The sequence below is a fragment of the Pongo pygmaeus genome, chromosome 2 (genome assembly GCF_028885625.2).
Source record: "Pongo pygmaeus isolate AG05252 chromosome 2, NHGRI_mPonPyg2-v2.0_pri, whole genome shotgun sequence".
Classification (NCBI taxonomy): Eukaryota; Metazoa; Chordata; class Mammalia; order Primates; family Hominidae; genus Pongo; species Pongo pygmaeus.
In genome coordinates, this window is record NC_085930.1 from 180,621,987 (window position 1) to 180,640,618 (window position 18,632).

The following is an 18,632-nucleotide window of genomic DNA, read 5'->3' on the forward strand; positions in this document are numbered from 1 at the left end:
CTGGGGTGAGATTGGGGTGAATGAGCTGTGAGAGTATGGGGATGAGTGTAGCACTCAGAGCTTGAGACAGGGCTGGAGTTCCTTTATGTGGGTGGAGCAGCATGTTAAAAGCCTGGAGATGACAGAGAAAATGGAATGCCTTAGAGTCCTTACATGCATTCTAAGGCTTAACTTCAGCAGGCATCAGAATCTCCTAAAGGATTTGTGAAAGCACAGATTACAAGGCCCCACTCTCGTAGTTTCTGATTCAATGGGACTGGATAGGGCCCAAGTAGTTGTGTTTCTAACAAGTTCTCAGGTGATGCCAAGGCTCCTTGTCTAAGGACTACGCTTTGAGAATTCCTGCCTTAGAGAAACTACAGGTAGTTCGACTAGAGCTGAAGCTGAAAAGATGGTCAAGTTTGGACTAAATTATGGAGCCAATAGGGAGCTATTGAAGTGTTTTAACCACTTGAGCACTTTAATGCATAATCTCTCTTAGCCCATGTATATTCATTGTAACATGGGAGATTAATAACTATCAAACTATCTATCTCTCAGCATTCTTTTGAGAATAAAACCAAGCAACATTATGTAAGTAAATTATAAACCATCATATAAATGTCAGAGATAATTATTAAAATTAACTCACTTACAGCTGAAAATATTCTCTTTCTCCAGATAATAAAACTGAGGTATAGTAGGCACAGTTGATATCAGCCAAAGCGTCTTGGGCCTGGCTCCAGCGTGCTCACCGCTGCACCACCCTGATCCTCCCTGCCACTCCAGTCAAGAGGAAAAATGTTTTAGTGTTACAAAAAGCCTCTGCTCCCAGTTGTCATTCCAACTTCTTCTTGACCATAACCTATTGAGTGAAGTAGACGGTGAGGCTGATTGTGCCAGAGTGGAATCTAAGAGAATGACTCACCCAGAGGTTAAATATGTAGCCCAGCTGAGCAAGGGTGGCTGGTAAAGCCGAGGTCAGACAGTCAGGCATAACTCACAGTTCTGCCCACTAGGCTTACCTAAGGTCTAAGAACTGGCACAGGGTTTTTGCCAAGGAGATGCTGGGCTCTGAGCTTGTCTCAGTCAGCAAGTGGCACCCAAAAGGAGAACTTCAAAGATTCATTCCTGGGAAACCCCATTAAGGAAAATAAAATAGTTTGGGGAATTGGCATCTTTTCGGTTTTCCTATTATGAGTGGCAAGAAACAAAGCTGGCCAGGCATGGTGGCTCATGCCTGTAATCCCAGCACTATGGGAGGCCAAAGCAGGAGGATCACTTCAGTTCAAGAGTTCAAGACCAGCCTGAGCAACATAGTGAGACACCCGTCTCCATTAAAAAAAAAAGAAAAAAGAAACCAAGCTGCATGTTTTTTATCTTTACGTTTGTATATCACTTTACAGTTTAGATTCGCTTTTACTTTTACTTTCTCTTTTGATTCTCATGGGCAGTATTGTTCCATTTTATAAATGGAACATTTATAAAGGGCACAATTTGGAACACTATAAATGAGAAGTTCAGTGGTTTGATAAGAATAACACATCTAGCTGGTCTTCAGATTTCAAATCTTATGCACTGGACTCCATCAAAATATTTATGTGAAATAAACGTAGCATGTAACAACTATTTTCAACAAATGTGGTGATTACATATGTAGTATATGTGTGTACGTGTGTGTATGTTTATGTATATCTATCTATCTATCTATCTATCTATCTATCATCTATCTATCATCTCTCTATCTATCTGAATGCCTTATATGCTTTTATTTTCCCGTTTTCTCCTGGCAATACTGTTTGGTTATTTCATCTATTTTTTAATCATTTGTTTTGGTTTGCTTTTGATTAACCTTCTATAATCCAGTCAGATGAATTAGAACATATTTTGGTGGAAATAATCCTTGCAATATAAGGATTAAAAATAGTGAAAATTTGTGATGTGATTAAATGAAATGGAATTAGGAAAAAATGCAAGTTTAATGGTGAGAACTCTGCATTGTAAAAAGAACAATTAGTTAATCACAGGAATTATCATTTTTTTAAATTCAGAAAACAAAGATTCTAAAGCTCCTTTAAACATTTTTCAGAAGTAATGCACATAGTACTTCTGTGAGAGTAGCCAGAGTGCTAAAGTAAAGTAAAAAGAGAGTCCTTGATCAGCTCCCTCCACAGCCATAAATAATCCAGTCCAATAAACTGTAAAGGACTCACAGTGTGGTAGAGATCAGAGTTCAAATTCAGCAAGCCACTAGAAGCCCTGGAGAATTTTAAGCACTTTTCCTTCCCTTCCTGAATAATGTCTGGCATTTGTGGAAGATCACTGATGGTCATCAATTTTTCCTCTTACATAGATTAGACATATATGAGCTTGAGCAAACCTGGGCTTCACAGAGGGTCTGTCTTTTTAAATCCGGAGTCCATTTGTTTTTCTTAAAAAAGATTACTGCCCTGCTTGGAATCATAAACCTTTGAGACTTGGATGGAGTTTGTAGATTATCCAGGTGAAGACTGAATAAGTTGCCCAGTGTCACTTGGCCAGCTGGGACCCAGGTTTCCCGACTTGCTTTCATGTTCTCATGATGATTCTAAGGAAGTAAAGACACTAAAACAAGAATAGAAAGAAATTATTTAATTGCATGGGGGGAATGTTTATAATATACTGTTGTGTGAAGAAAGCACATACCACAGTATATATCATAGGATTCTATTTGGTGGGGGATGGGAAGAATGTATATATGTTAGGTACAAAAAAGGCCAGGGAGATGTCAGAAGGCCTAATAGCCGTAGGTGGGGCAGTTGGCAGGATTTGCTCTTTTCTTCCTTGAGTTTTTATATATTTTCCAGATTTTTAAATGAATACATATAACTTTGATAATCAGAAAGAAATTGATGTTATAAGCGAGGGATTAAAAGCATCCTAAGAAGGTCACATAGGCACATTTCAGGAATACAAATACGAGTAGCTTTAGAATCCTTTGTTTCCAGAGACTGGAGAGCAGAGGACTGTTATCTGTAGAAGACAGGTATTTGACCAGAGCTGTGCAGCAGTATGATGAAGGCAGATGGACAAATTGACACCTAAGAGCCAACGCACGGGCTACAAGACAAACATCCACAGTGAGGCTGCAATGACAGCCTCTCCTTACTGGGTGAAGTCAGCTTACTTCCCACTTCCCATTACTCCTACCACCAAAACCATTGCAGAATCCTGAACTATGAACCCCTGTGTTCACTTTCCTAGAGATGTGGAATACTCCTCTGGAACTGCGGCTTTCTGAAGGAAGCTGTTTCTTTTTTTTTTTTTTGAGACGGAGTTTCGCTCTTGTTGCCCAGGCTGGAATGCAATGGCGCGATCTCGGCTCACCGCAGCCTCTGCCTCCCAGGTTAAAGCGATTCTCCTGCCTCAGCCTTCCAAGTAGCTGGAATTACAGGCATGCACCACCAAGCCTGGCTAATTTTGTACTTTTTTAAAAGTAGAGACAAGGTTTCTTCATGTTGGTCAGGCTGGTCTCGAATTCTCGACCTCAGGTGATCTACCCGCCTCAGCCTCCCAAAATGCTGGGATTACAGGCGTGAGCCACCCTGAAGTCTCTCATTGCTACTCCATTCTTTCTGCCCAACTTGACTGAGTAGCTTATTCTCGGAACCAGCAAAGAACAGGAAAAAGCAATAAAAATAATAAGTAGATTGATGAGCAGGTGGACTGAATAATTACTTTCAGTTATAGAACTCCTCCTATTTACCTTCCAGGTTCTAATTTATGTGCTGTATTATTTCTAATACTTGGCATTGTTGCTAATATTTACATTATCTCTAACTTCAACAGGAGGCATTATTACTCCATTTCAGAGGTGTTAAAACTTAGCCTGAGAGAGGCTGAGTTACTGAACAGAGCAGGTTTAGAACCCAGACCTGTTTGATTGCAAGGCCCATGCCCCTTTGAATGTTATAGCCTTTTACTCTGTGCCCTGAGATGGCTCAGTACTTGCTTAGTGGGCCCAATAGAGTGCTGAAGGAGAAAGAAGAGCACTGGATTAGAAGTCTGTGTCTGAATGCACCATCGAAGTGGAACCCAGGCATGGGCAGCTGTTTAAATGATCTCCAAATGGCCCATGGCTGCATCATCTCCATCTTCACGTTGTTTGCCAACACAACAGAGATTCTTTGCCACAGTTGGTTTTTGTTTATTCATTTCTCTGATATGTCGACCCTACTCAATATAGGGAAATAGAAAATTTCCTGATTAAATTAAATGAGATCGAACTCAAGTCTGTTTGGAAGATGGATTTTGGTGGAGGATAAACAGTAGGGTAAGTTTCTGGAAAGTGAATTCAAAATGTCAGCGCCCTGGCTGTCAAACCTCATTTCTTTTTCTCGTTTCCTTTTCATCTCACATCCCCATCTCATAAATGCTCATCTTTCCCCTGTGAACTGACTGATGTCAATCACATAGAGAACTTCAAACTCCCTCAGAGTTCCTTTAAAGAGAATCAACCCTAATGTGGTTTCCATCTAGTTAAGTGCTAGAGTCTTGTGTAAGTAAACAACCCAACTTTGACACCAGAAAGTTTGTGGTATGGTTGGGGTTGTGGTTGGAGCGGAGGAGAAGCAGGCATGAGGGAAATTTTAAGTAGGAGATTTCTCTTCAGAAAAGAAAATGAAGTCTTGGCTGAAGTTGTTCTCTATTTCATCAGTGTTACAGGCACTCCACACCAAGCTCAGGTTGCAACCTGCCCTCTGCACTTGACCTTGGGCTACAGGCCTGGGCAAGGGAAGTCGTAACAATTCATTGCCCTATTTCCTGCAAGAAGATCAAGGCTAGGGCTCACTAAGCCAAAGAAGAGAAATTCTTCTCCGGTGACTGAAAAGTCACCTTCTTCAGCTCCTTCTCTTTCACGCTTTTCTCTTCAGGGAAAGCTGCCCTTCTCCTGGGGACTGGTATGTTATCTTATGAATACTGGGAATTGGGTAGCTGATTTTCAATTTTCATGTTTTCTGCAAGGAAGCTCACATACAAATTTGGGATGCACTTCTAGTAGAGTGTGCTGGTCTACAGGGCATAACTTGGAACACTAATCTTACCTGTTTTTCACCTGATTCCTCCTACAATCTCTTTTATTTTCCATAGGTATCTTAATTTGATGGATTTTTTTAACATCCTGCATTGTTTGTGTCTTTGCAAGCTGTCTTAAATTGTTCTGGAACAAGTAGTAAGAGCTGCATATATCTGTCAAGCCACATATTTAGGTGTCTGTCCAACCTACAATAACACTCTTCTCCCCATTTTTCTATAGGAACTGCCTTAGCTACAGGAATGAGACCCCAAGTCAACCTGTTTGCACTATGTGATCCTGCCTGTTGGGCCAACTTAACTGGGATTGAGGTAGATACCTAACCCAACCTGAGCCACACAAATTCTCTCCTCCAGGAATTTGAAATTGGGTGTGGCAAATGCCTAGTCTGCTAGGCTGGGTCCTTGACTATGTAAATATCTGCAGCATTGATTCTTAACCCTGGCTGCCCCATAGAATCACCAGGGACACTGAAAAAATCCTGGTCCATCTCTGCTTATTAAGGAATTTGAAGATATATACATTGTATGTGACCCATTAATTCTTCTCCCAGATAGATCTACTGATTGGATTTATTTAGCATCATTCCTCTAAAGAGTTTGTGACTGGAGAATATGAAATGTAACCCTTAAATTTTTCTACCTCTCACTGAAAATTGTTGCATAGAAAGGATGCAAAACCAAAGTACTTTCTGTTCACTTCAGTCCCAACATCTGCAAGTAGATAGATAGAATTTTGAATGAATTGAAGAGTCTCTCACTACCATTGGACTTTATTTCTGATACCATTATTGGCATTTCTGATTACCGTTGGACTTATTAGGAGATATATATCTATATCTTATTAGGAGATATATATATATATATTAGGAGATATATATATTAGGAGATATATATATAAGATATATATAAGATATAAGATATATATATATTTTATATATATATATATACATAAAATGTATTTGCAATTTTTTGTAGGGTCATGTTGCCCAGGCTGGTCTGGACCTCCTGCCTCAAGTGAGCCTCATGCCTCAGCTTCCCAAACTCCTGAGATTACAGGCATAAGCCACCAAACACTGGGCCAACATACATTTCTTTTTATTTTTTTTTAATTTTAGTTTTTTTGAGACAGAATCTCACTCTGTCGCCCAGGCTGGAGTGCAGTGGTAAGATCTCAGCTCACTGCAACCTCTGCCTCCTGGGTTCAAGCGATTCTCATACCTTAGCTTCCCAAGTAGCTGGGACTATAGATGCATGCTACCACACCTGGCTAATTTTTGTATTTTTTGTAGAGTTTCATCATGTTTGTCAGACTGGTCTCAAACTCCTGGCCTCAAGTGATCCATCCACCTCGGCCTCCCAAAGTGCTGGGATTACGAGTGTGAGCCACCATGCTCAGCCAACATACATTTCTTTAACACTTTCTATGTTTAAGGCCTTTTGCTGGTGCTGGGGGTGGTGAAGGGAAGGGAAGAAAGTAGATATCTGGAAAGACCTGACCCTGGGGAGACAGGCAACAAGCAACATGGCAGAGAGGAATTAATGGTCATATTCTTAGGATATAGCAGTAAGGAAGGCACCAGAAGCTTGCTCCAAGCAGTACTAGCAGGTTCTGCTTATCTTGTTTTATGTCAGGTAATCTATTATTCCTTCTATTTGTAGAAATAATCATGGGGTGGCTAAGTGTCATTCAAATTACGCCCATGAAGAGGCTAGATGCAACCAGACTCCAAGAACAGTCTCATTTAAATCTAGATAAAACCTATCAGATGTTCCACATATTATAATTCCCATTTGAATTCCTCGCTCAGCACCAATTTTCTCAGTTGGCCTTTCTTGCCCTTTCTTTTTATTGTTTATCTACCTTTGAAAATAACAAAGAAATGGAGTGGGAAATGGAAAATTACTCTGTTGGAAAAACTCACCTTCTTAAATGTGAGTTTTCAACGCATTTAGAAATATAGTATAGAATTTCTGAGTGCACCCAGATATCTCCTCAAGCTACTGTAACTGACAGAGCTCCAGGTGGGAGAGAAAAACACATAACAGTAATACTTAATATTTACTGAGTACTTACACGCCAGACAATTTTGCTAAAAGGTTAGATGCAATATCTTACTTAATGTTCACAATAATCCTTGAGTAATTCCATCTTCTCTGTGTTACAGAAGAGCAAACTGAGGCTTAGAGAGGTAAAGGAATGTGCCCAAGGTCATGCAGGTCACTAATGGTGGACACTGGATCAGTACTTTGGTCTGTCCACTAGAATTTGAGAACTTTGTTTTTGATAGTTGCTGTATCATTTACCATTCAAGTAATGCCTGGCATTGGGAGGCACTCAATAAATATTTGTTGAATGAGTGAATAAGTGAATGACTATCTGGCTCCAGAAGCAAATCTCTAGCAGGTGGGTAGAATCACATGGCTAATGGATAAAGCCCCTACACCATGGATTATGGGCTTGAGCAGGGTGGTGTCTGCTTTCAGAAGTGAATGGTGGCATAGAAATAATATCCCATGACCCAGAAGAGCTAGGTTCTTATCTTGGCTCTTTAGCTGTGTGACCTTGGGCCCATCATCCTCATGCCTTTCTGGGCTTCAGATGTCATTTCTGCAAGATGAGAGCCCTCAGAGTACCTCTGCATTATCTTCCAACTCCAACAGCCTGTCAGTCACAAGAATTTTACACTTCAGAAATTGATCTTCTGGATAAACCACTCCAAGGACAAACCCCAAATGGTTTGGAGCTGTCAGAAGAGATTCATTCCCACCCCAAATATGGTACCACCTTCTCTGTCTCTCCAGATTCCCTACTGGGATGCTGCATTTAGTGTTTATTTCTTTTACTTTCTTTTCTTCCCCACTTTTCAACTTTTAATTTTGAAATAATTTTTTACTTACATAAAAAGTAAGAAAAAATTTCTGATTATCCTTCTTATAGTTTCTCCAAATGTTAACATTTTTCATGCCGCAGTGAAATGATCAAAATCAGAAAGTTAACATTGATAAAATACTATTATCTCACCTACAGTCCTCAAGTTCACCAATTGTCTCACTAATTTACTTTTTTTTCTGGTCCAAGATCCAGCCCAAATTTACGTGTTGCATTTAGTTTGTCTTGTTTTGTTTGTCTTCCTTGATTTGCAACAGATTCTCAGTCTGTCTTTGTCTTTCATGCCCTTGATGCATTTGGAGTATTGCCAAGGTATTTTTTAGAATGTCCCTCAATTCGGGTTGGTCTGATGGTGATTGAGTTCAGTTTATACACTTTTAGTAAAAATATCACAGAAGTGATTTGATTCCTTATTTTGCCTCTTATCAGGCGCTACGTGGTGTCAATTACCCATGATACTTTTTGTTGCTCTCAGTTTTATCATATTCTAGATGTTTTATCTAAAAGTAGAGCAATAATAATAATACCTGCCTCACAAAGTTGTTGTGAAGATTAAGTAGAAAAAAGGCCATATAAAACACAGTTCCTGGGATAGTAGGGCTTATCATTTTCATCTTTTTTTTAAAGTATATCAAATAATTAGGAAATTATTTGAGTAAAAATGGGAGTTTCTGACTGAGCTGGAGTTGGGGCATTTGCAAATCCACATTTTGCCTTTGCATTCACTGCTGTAGCTGTGCCCCCTGAAGTCAGGAGAATTCCAGCAGACCCGGAAGGATCACAACTCTCAATGTTTCTCTGTAAGGGCAGCAAATGTAACTAGAGTGTCATTTGAATGTTTGGCTATTGTAAGCTCAGTGGCAGGGGACATGTCTATTCAACCCTGGATCTGGCCTACAAGATGTCAGATAACCTTTTCAAGGGCATGAGATGTTAATAGTTTTTGAAGTCAAGTTACTAGATATTATGCTTTTGCCTGGGTAAAACATACAATGAATGTATAAATCTGGGTTTTACAGGTGACATCTACATAGAGTGTTTATTTAACTAACTGCAGACTGATTGACATGTAGATATTCCGTAATATTTTTCTATTAGTCTGTGAATAGGCAGTCCAGTGAATTATTTATTGGGCTAACACATCTTGGTGCTTTTTTTTTGAACATTCTCTATTAGAAGCCATGGTTTTGCTTACTCAATTAACCTTCTCCTGCCCACATCTTCTCTCTTGAGGAGTAAACCACCAAAATACAAAGCAGCATTTTGGTGTACAGAGGAAGGGATCAAGCTTGCTCCAGATCTTATTCTCCTCCAGTTGTAATCTCCCCAAAATCACATGTAGAACCTTATTTTCTAATTGATTATAGGGCATGAGATGCACAAACACCCATTCACTATGCTTTTCTAGAAATGAGTAAAGCTGTGGCAGAGAAGTAAAGAGAGGAAACATTCCCCTCATTCTGCCAGATTCCAGACTCATTTCTCTGAAGATAGCCACCATTTGAAGAGTACTGCCAAGGTACTTTGTAGAACGTCCCTCCATTTGGTCTGGTGCTGGGGATGGCAGTGACAACAAGAACTGTTGAATCAGAAAGTATTTTTCTATTGTCCCTTTACCCTCCATGCTCTCTATAGTGCCATTTTTTTCCCCTTTTTTCTCTTCCCCATATGCTATTGTGGTCATCCAAGTTGGACGTGATCATGGCTTGAACTAGGGTGGTTGAGGAGAAGGGAATGAACAGTAGAGGTAAGATTCAGAGGTGTATTTGAGCTTATTGTTGACAGGATTTCCTGATAGATTGGTTGAGGGGGTATGAGTAAAAGAGATAAGTCAATGATACTTCCAGGGCTTTTTTGTTTGTTTGTTTTTTGAATTAGAGTCTCACTCTGTTGCCCAGGCTGGAGTTCAGTGGCATGATTTTGGCTCATTGCAACCTCAGCCTCCAGGTTCAAGCAATTCTCATGCCTCAGCCTTCCAAGTAGCTGGGATTACAGGCATGCACCACCATGCCTAGCTAATTTTTGTATTTTTAGTAGAGACGGGGTTTCACCGTGTCTGGTCTCAAACTCCTGGCTGGTCTCAAACTCCTGGCCTCAAGTGATCCGCCCACCTTGGCCTCCCAAAGTGTGCTGAGATTACAGGTGTGAGCCACCGTGCCCAGCCTAGGTTTTTGTTTTTTTTTTTCCTGAACAAGTAGGCAACTAGATGGGTGCTGGTGCTGTTTACTGAGGTAAGGAACCCAGAGAGAAGAGCAAATTTGGAAAGAAGGGCTCAAGAGTTTGGTTTGGGGCCTGTTATGTTTGAAATGCCTATTAGAGAACCAAGGAGATATGTCAAATAAGCAGTTTGGATATATAAGCCTGGAATTTAGGAAAGTGTAGTGAAAAGAACATGGGATTTTGTGTGGTACATTTGGAATTACAATCTTTTTCTTTTTAATTTTTTTTTTTTTTTTTTTTTTTTTTTTTTTTTTTTTTTTTTTGAGACAGAGTCTCCTCTGTTGCCCAGGCTGGAGTCAGTGGCGTGATCTCAGCTCACTGCAACCTCCACCTCTGGGATTCAAGCGATTGTCCTGCCTCAGCCTGCCATACAGCTGGGACTGCAGGTGTGTGCCACCATGCCTGGCTAATTTTTTTTTGTATTTTTAGTAGAGATGGGGTTTTACCGTATTGGCCAGGCTGGTCTCGAAATCCTGACCTCATGATCCGCCTGCCTCAGCATCCCAAAGTGCTGGGATTACAGGTGTGAGCCCCCACGCCCAGCCCAGAATTACAATCTTTTTATAAGACTTTGACTATGTATTTAACCTCTGGCTCACAATTAACATATACATCAATTGTAAATTATATTAGTCATATTTCAGTTATCTATTGCTATGTAACAAACCGCACCAAAGTATAGTGGCTTAAAACAAAAATGACCTATTACTTTTATCATTTATTTATTTATTTTTAAGACAGGGTCTCACTTTGTTGCCCAGGCTGGAGTGCAGTGGCACAATCTTGGCTCACTGCAACCTCTACCTCCCGGGCTCAAGCCATCCTCCCACCTCAGTCTCCCAAGTAACTGGGACTACAGGTGCATACCATCATGCCCAGCTAATTTTTAGTTTTTTTTTTAGAGATGGGGTTCACCATGTTACCCAGGCTGGTCTCGAACTCCTAGCCTCAAGCAATCCGCCCACTTTGGCCTCCCAAAGTGTTGGGATTACAGGCTTGAGCCACCATACCTTGCCTAATGATTTACTTTAAAATTATTCTGTTGGTTGGGGTTTAGCTGAGTGGTTCTGCTGGCTTTGCCTGGGTCTCTTATTCAACAATAATCAGCTGAGAGCTTGGCTGGGGCTGGAGTGTCCAAGATGGCTTGTCACTCTCCAGAGCCTCTCTCCAGGTGACCTCTCATGATTTAGTAATTTAGCCTGAGCTTTTTATATGGCAACAGCCAGATCTTGAGAAGACAGATCCAATGTTCAAGCACTTATTCAGCCTCTACTTGTATCATGCTGTTAATGTCCCATAGGATAAAACAAATAAGATGGCCAGGCCCACGGTCAGTGTAGGAGAGGGTGTAATACTAGAAGGCGTTATTAACTGGGGACCACCATTAATTGGGTCTACCACAGCTGACTTGACCAGGTTTTTGTGAAGATGAAGGTAACACATGTAAATTGACTGCCACATAGTAGATTCTCAATAAAGATTAGCTATTATTATTAAGGCATACCTTCAAAATCAGTTCCCAGGACCTATAGATATAGATATTAGTCTTATTTTACTAACATACGTATAGGAGAAGAAAATGAACATGCTTTCTCGTTTCTTTATTGTATTCTCCAGCAGAAGTAGAGCTACAGTTCTTTTTCCTTTGCACTCAATTGTACTGCCTAATAGATGTTCTATGATTATATAAAATTTGGTGAATAAGTAATCTAATACTCTTGTTTTCAAAAAGTAAAAATTCCCTTTTAATGTTCTCATTAAAATGGCTTTGAAACCAAAGTTTAAAATCTGGACACAGATTTTTTTCCAATAATTCTCCCAAATGTAAAATTTGTATTTGCTGATTTTTAAATTTTGTAACCTAAGTCTATTACTTATTTCTAACTGTAATTCTGCTACAATTTTTCTTTCTTTCTTTCTTTTTTTTTTTTGAGACAGAGTCTCACTCTGTCGCCAGGGCTGGAGTGCAGTGGCGTGATCTCGGCTCATTGCAACCTCTGCCTCCTGGGTTCAAGCGATTCTCCTGCCTCAGCCTCCCGAGTAGCTGGGATTATAGGCACCTGCCATTATGGCCAGCCAATTTTTTGTGTTTTTAGTAGAGACGGGGATTCACTGTGTTGGCCAGGCTGCTCTTAAACTCCTGACCTTGTGATTCACCCACCTCAGCCACCCAAAGTGCTGGGATTACAGGCGTGAGCCACCGTGCCCGGCCACAATTTGTTTGCTATTTAATTTTCTTCTACATAAGTCACATCAAGCCTGCTATAAATATTTCGGTAGTAAAGGAACAAATCACTCATGCTTTAGCCATAGCTCTTTACCTGCATAAAAATAGCACAAAGTGGTGCATTGTTTAGACAGATGTGAGGACATAGAGATGATGCGCATGTGTGTGTTTATGCCATTCTGGGCACCAGAAACTTGACGATAGTGGTCACATAAAGGAACTACCAAGATATCTTTTGTATCTCTATATAACAATACCCACAGGAGTTCTGAAGCTTGAGACTTTTCGAAGAAGGCAAAATAATTTTTGAGAATGATTGTACTTTAACTACTACTTACATGTGTGTATATGTGTATATACACATAACATTTATGTATACGTGTAACATTTATGTATATGGGTATATACACGTAACATTTATGTATATGTGTATATACACGTAACATTTATGTATATGTGTATATACATGTAACATTTATGTAATGTGTATATACACATAACATTTTATGTATACCAACAAAGAATACTATTTAGGAGAGAGTTCTGTTATCATTTTTAAAGGTGAGATTGCTTAGACATTTGGTATTTTTCTCCTTGCATTGTACAAGTTCCGTAGATTCTGTTTAGATTCTGGCCCCAAATCTTAAGCCCACTTGTTCTGAGAAGTCACTTCTTTGGGGTCCTTAATCCCTATGCTAGAATATTTCTGGTCTGTCCACAAATATGATTGACAAAATGTTATCTCCTTGTTGAGCCTCTGTTTCCCTTCCATTGTGGTTCTACCTGACCTTCTGCATCCTGTATGTGTTTCTGCCTATGTGTGGCCTTGGGAAGGATAATTTAGTTTCTTTCCTTTGACAAGAAGACTAACTTCTTCTTTGGGATCCAAACACAAAATGCTCCATTCATTGGCAGAAGCTGGATTGTCATAACATGTCTTGTGTAACACTTCTAAATACCTTTTCTTATCACAGCAGTGCAAGGTTGCACCTGTTCAGCCACATTTCATACAGTGTTGTCTGGGTAACACCAGTAGAAGGACACAAAACAAAACAAGAACAAATCAACCTAGAGTCTCAGTTGACTTTTCCCCTTTCTTTCTGAATTTTTGGTGCCATTTTCACAAAACTCATGGTTTACTTTATTCGTATGAATCATATAATTTCCTTTCTTCACTTTACTTGTAGAAATACATTACAATATTATTTTCTTTTTTAAAAAAATATGGAATGCTTCATGAATTTGCATGTCATCCTTGCACAGGGACCATGCTAATCTTCTCTGTGTCATTCCAATTTTAGTATATGTGGTGCTGAAGCAAGCACTACAATATTATTTTTAAATTGAAAAATCACTGGCTATGAAGACACATGTTTTCCCTTTGTCTCAGAATCACACAGTCCTCATATCAATTTATGCATTTTCCTAAAGTGAAAGGCCATTGATCAATTTTTCGCCATATTGTTATACAAAAATACATGGAATCATATCAGTCAGGATAATCTCAATTATGCTTCAGTGACAACCAGCCCTGAATTTCAGTGATGCAATAAGGTTTATTTCTTACTCATGCTACCTCCCAGTGTGGGTTGACTGGGGAGCCAAGGTCATCCAGGTCTCTTAGGGCCCGAGGCTGGCAGAAGCTCCATCTCAATTCACACACTCATCATCATATAGGCAGGAAATAGGGAAATGTGGAAAATTGTGCACTGGCTCCTAAAGTTTTGGGCCAGAAGTGACATGTCACTTTATTAATATTTCATTAGGCAAAGCAAGTCCCATGGTCAAGCATAATTTCAAAAGGAGAGAAGAGTCCAAACCTGTTGTATTTCCAAAGGGAGATGAACTGGAATATGTGTAAACAGCCCCAGTGACCACGGTAGTACCTTAGAAAGAATTAATCTCACCAGAAATACAAGTAATTAAAAATATTTAAATATATAAAGAAAGAAAACAATAGTGCTGCCAAGTAACAGTGCTATGGTCACTCTCTTACACTGATTATGAAATATTTCTGAAAAGCAACTTAGAAATATGTATTTATCAAGCACCTCAAAAATCATCCATAAACTTTGGACCTTATTTACACTTTCAGAATTTAGCTTCATAAGAATAAAAATTGTAAATATCTAAATGTCTACTAAAGGGGAATTGGTAAATCTACTACCATAGCACACATAATGTAATATTATATAGCCACCAAATGTCATATGTTTGACTAATTTAAAATGGTAAAATGCTCAGGAGGTAACGTTAGGTGAAAACTATCAGGGTATAACAGTGTCTTCAATATTAACTCATTAAAGAACCTTAGTGGTAGTTATCTCTGGCAGGCGGGATTAAGGTTTTTATTTTTCATTTTTATACCTTTCACACATTCTAAAATAAACATATACATTTTTAAAGAAAAATATAACTGAACTTAAAAATACTCAACACTTCTGTTTTATAGCTTTATTGAAGTATAATTTATATACCTTGACATTCATCCATTTAAAGCGTACAGTTATATGAGTTTTAGCAAATTTATACAGTTATGTAACCATCACCACAATTAAAATTTGGAATACTTTCAACATCCCCAAAAAGTTCCCTCATTCCCTTTTGCAGTTCATTCCTTCTCACACCCCAGCCCTTCAATCTGTTTTCTATTGCTGCATAATTTTGCTTTTGTTAGAGATTTTATATGAATGGAACTGTATGCATGTGTTATCTTATATCTGTCTCCTTTCACTTAGCATGATGTTTTTGAGATTAATTCATGTTGTTACATGTATCAGTAATTCATTCCTTTTATTACTGAGTAGTGTTCTATTGTACGGAAACACAATATTTTGTTTATCCATTTAGCAGTTGATGGACATTGTGTTGTTTCCAGACTTTGGCTATTATGAATAATGATGCTATGAATAGTTGCATACAAATCTTTGTGTGGATATATATTTTTATTTCCCTTGGATAGATATCCAGGAATGGATTTGCTGAGTCATATGGGAAGTGTAAGTTTAATTTTTTAAGAAACTGCCAGCCTGTTTCCAACATGGCCATACCATTTTACATTCCCACCAGCAATGTAAGAGAGTTCTTGTTTCCCTAGATTCTTGCCAATACTTGGTATTTGTAGTCTTTTTAATTTTAGCCATTTTGATAGGTTAAAAAATATCTAGCACGTGGATCGTTCCCTCACAGGCATTTATTTTTTATTTATTTATTTTTTTGCACCTGTATCCAACAAAGAATAAGTTTATTTTGAAGAAACAACTTCTAGCTTGATTCGAAATCCTTGTTACAATCACACCAGCTAAAGAAATAGGTATTTTCCTTAAGACCTAATATATACATATACATATATATGACCTAGTATATATTATTATATAAAAGAACACGAAGATTTTATATATATATATATATCTCTTATTTTTCTTTCCTTTTTTTTTTTCTTTTTTTTTTTCTTTTATTATTATTATTATTATACTTTAGGTTTTATGGTACATGTGTGCAATGTGCAGGTAAGTTACATATGTATACATGTGCCATGCTGGTGCGCTGCACCCACCAACTCGTCATCTAGCATTAGGTATATCTCCCAATGCTATCCCTCCCCCCTCCCCCCACCCCACAACAGTCCCCGAAGTGTGATGTTCCCCTTCCTGTGTCCATGTGTTCTCATTGTTCCATTCCCACCTATGAGTGAGAATATGCGGTGTTTGGTTTTTTGTTCTTGTGATAGTTTACTGAGAATGATGATTTCCTCTTCAAGGAGAACTACAAACCACTGCTCAAGGAAATAAAAGAGGATACAAACAAATGGAAGAACATTCCATGCTCATGGGTAGGAAGAATCAATATCATGAAAATGGCCATCCTTCCCAAGGTAATTTACAGATTCAATGCCATCCCCATCAAGCTACCAATGACTTTCTTCACAGAATTGGAAAAAACTACTTTAAAGTTCATATGGAACCAAAAAAGAGCCCGCATCGCCAAGTCAATCCTAAGCCAAAAGAACAAAGCTGGAGGCATCACACTACCTGACTTCAAACTATACTACAAGGCTACAGTAACCAAAACAGCATGGTACTGGTACCAAAACAGAGATATAGATCAATGGAACAGAACAGAGCCGTCAGAAATAATGCCACATATCTACAACTATCTGATCTTTGACAAACCTGACAAAAACAAGAAATGGGGAAAGGATTCCCTATTTAATAAATGGTGCTGGGAAAACTGGCTAGCCATATGTAGAAAGCTGAAACTGGATCCCTTCCTTACACCTTATACAAAAATCAATTCAAGATGGATTAAAGACTTAAATGTTAGACCTAAAACCATAAAAACCCTAGAAGAAAACCTAGGCATTACCATTCAGGACATAGGCATGGGCAAGGACTTCATGTCTAAAACACCAAAAGCAATGGCAACAAAAGCCAAAATTGACAAATGGGATCTAATTAAACTCAAGAGCTTCTGCACAGCAAAAGAAACTACCATCAGAGTGAACAGGCAACCTACAAAATGGGAGAAAATTTTCGCAACCCTCACAGGCATTTAGCTGGCAGTACGGTTGTAAGCTCTATTCACATGGTAGCTCAAAGCTGGGATCTTGAGTTTCCATGCTTACAGGCCTCCAGCATCCTAATCAAAAGTAAAGGAAGTCTTCATCAACAACCAAAGATTCAACTCTTTGTTATTATAGACGTAGGCCAAGTAAGTTTCTTACAGTAACACAACATACGCAACTCAACCCACATACAAACTGACCAGACTTTTGTGTTTCTTACAAATGTGTGTGTTGGGGTACTGCAGGGCAAGGGGAATAGGGATGGAAATACATGTGAACTTTTCTCTTTTGCATGAAAGCTAATTAAGGAGCAGGCATGCCACTGAATGTTTTTTTTTTCCTTTTTTTTTTTTTTTTGACAAGACAAAGTTTGGGCTGAATATATAATTTGAATATATATAATTATTTCTTGATAACTATAAGGACAAGAAGCAAGTGCTGCAGGACTTATAGAATGCTTTGGTATGGGATGTGCCTAGAGAAATGGTATACTCATGTGAAAGAAAGGTAAAGGAGAAAAATCCCAAGAGAAACTCTGTAGCATAAGGTTTCTGTTCAGTGTGTGGGGAGTTGGACTGTGTTGTTAAGGACACTGCTAGAATAAAAATTGTCTGGGTTCCAATTTGGGTCTTTTGTTTATCAGTGTGTGACCTCAGATGAGTCATTTAATGTCTCTGGTGTCCTCATCTGTAAAATGGGTGTAATAATATCTGACCTACCTACTGCGTGACAATCTTGGATCCAAACAGCACTATAGAACCATTTTTATAGAGCACTTTGCCTTATTTGTACACAGTACATTTGTACTTTTCATTTAATCTTTTATCTTATGCAATTACCAAATAACCCAGTGAGGTAGCAAAGCGTAGTTATTATCTCCATGGTACAGATGACTAAACTGTGGCTCAGAGGCTTTGGAATCACAAAAGAAAGACCTCTAGTTCCCTGGCCAACAAAATATTATTTTGTGCTATAGTTCTTATGAGTTATGTTACATCTTGTGCTATAATTCTTAATGTTGTAATTAGAATTGGGCCACACATTTGTTTATGTGTTGTCTACACCTGCTTTTGTGCGACAAAGGTAGAGCTGAGTCATAGCAACAGAGACCACATGGCGTGCAATGCCCAAAGTATGTGCCAACTGGCTCTTTAAGAAAATGTTTGCTAGCCTCTGCTTTAAGTGCTTTTTACTATGTGTGTTAACTCACTCAATCCTCCTAACAATCCTACGAGGCTGATTATATTAGGCATTAAGGGAAACTGAGGCACAGAAAGGTAGAGTAACTAGATCAAAGTAAAACATTGAGTAAATGGAGGAGCTGAAGTCTGAACCCAGATAGTCTGGATCCAAACCCAATGCCCTTAATCCCTTTCATTACTGGCCTCGGTGATTCCTATTTGGCTACATCTCATTTGGTCGACATTCACTGAGCAACTCTTAGTGGCCAGGCACCATTCTAGGGATTACGGCTAGTATAGAACGCGCTCTTATGAAGCTAACATTCCAGTGGAGGAAATAAAACTATTATCAAGTAACCAAATAAATGAGCAAGACTGTGTCAGAAAATGAAGTCTGTGGGGGAAAATAATAGGTTAGAGTGATCAGAGATAGAGAACTGAGTGGATAAAGGGGGCAGGAGAGACGTTGCTAGAAACCGCTGTGTATGTTGAACA

General features: G+C 38.9%; 1 non-coding gene across 1 annotated transcript; it reads right to left on the reverse strand.

Annotated features, from left to right (window-relative positions):
• Positions 1-13,610: 13,610 nt before the first annotated feature.
• LOC129034295 (U6 spliceosomal RNA) lies at positions 13,611-13,717 on the reverse strand. The gene has a single exon (XR_008501801.1). It is a non-coding gene; the product is annotated as a U6 spliceosomal RNA (small nuclear RNA).
• Between the last annotated feature and the right edge of the window lie 4,915 nt (positions 13,718-18,632).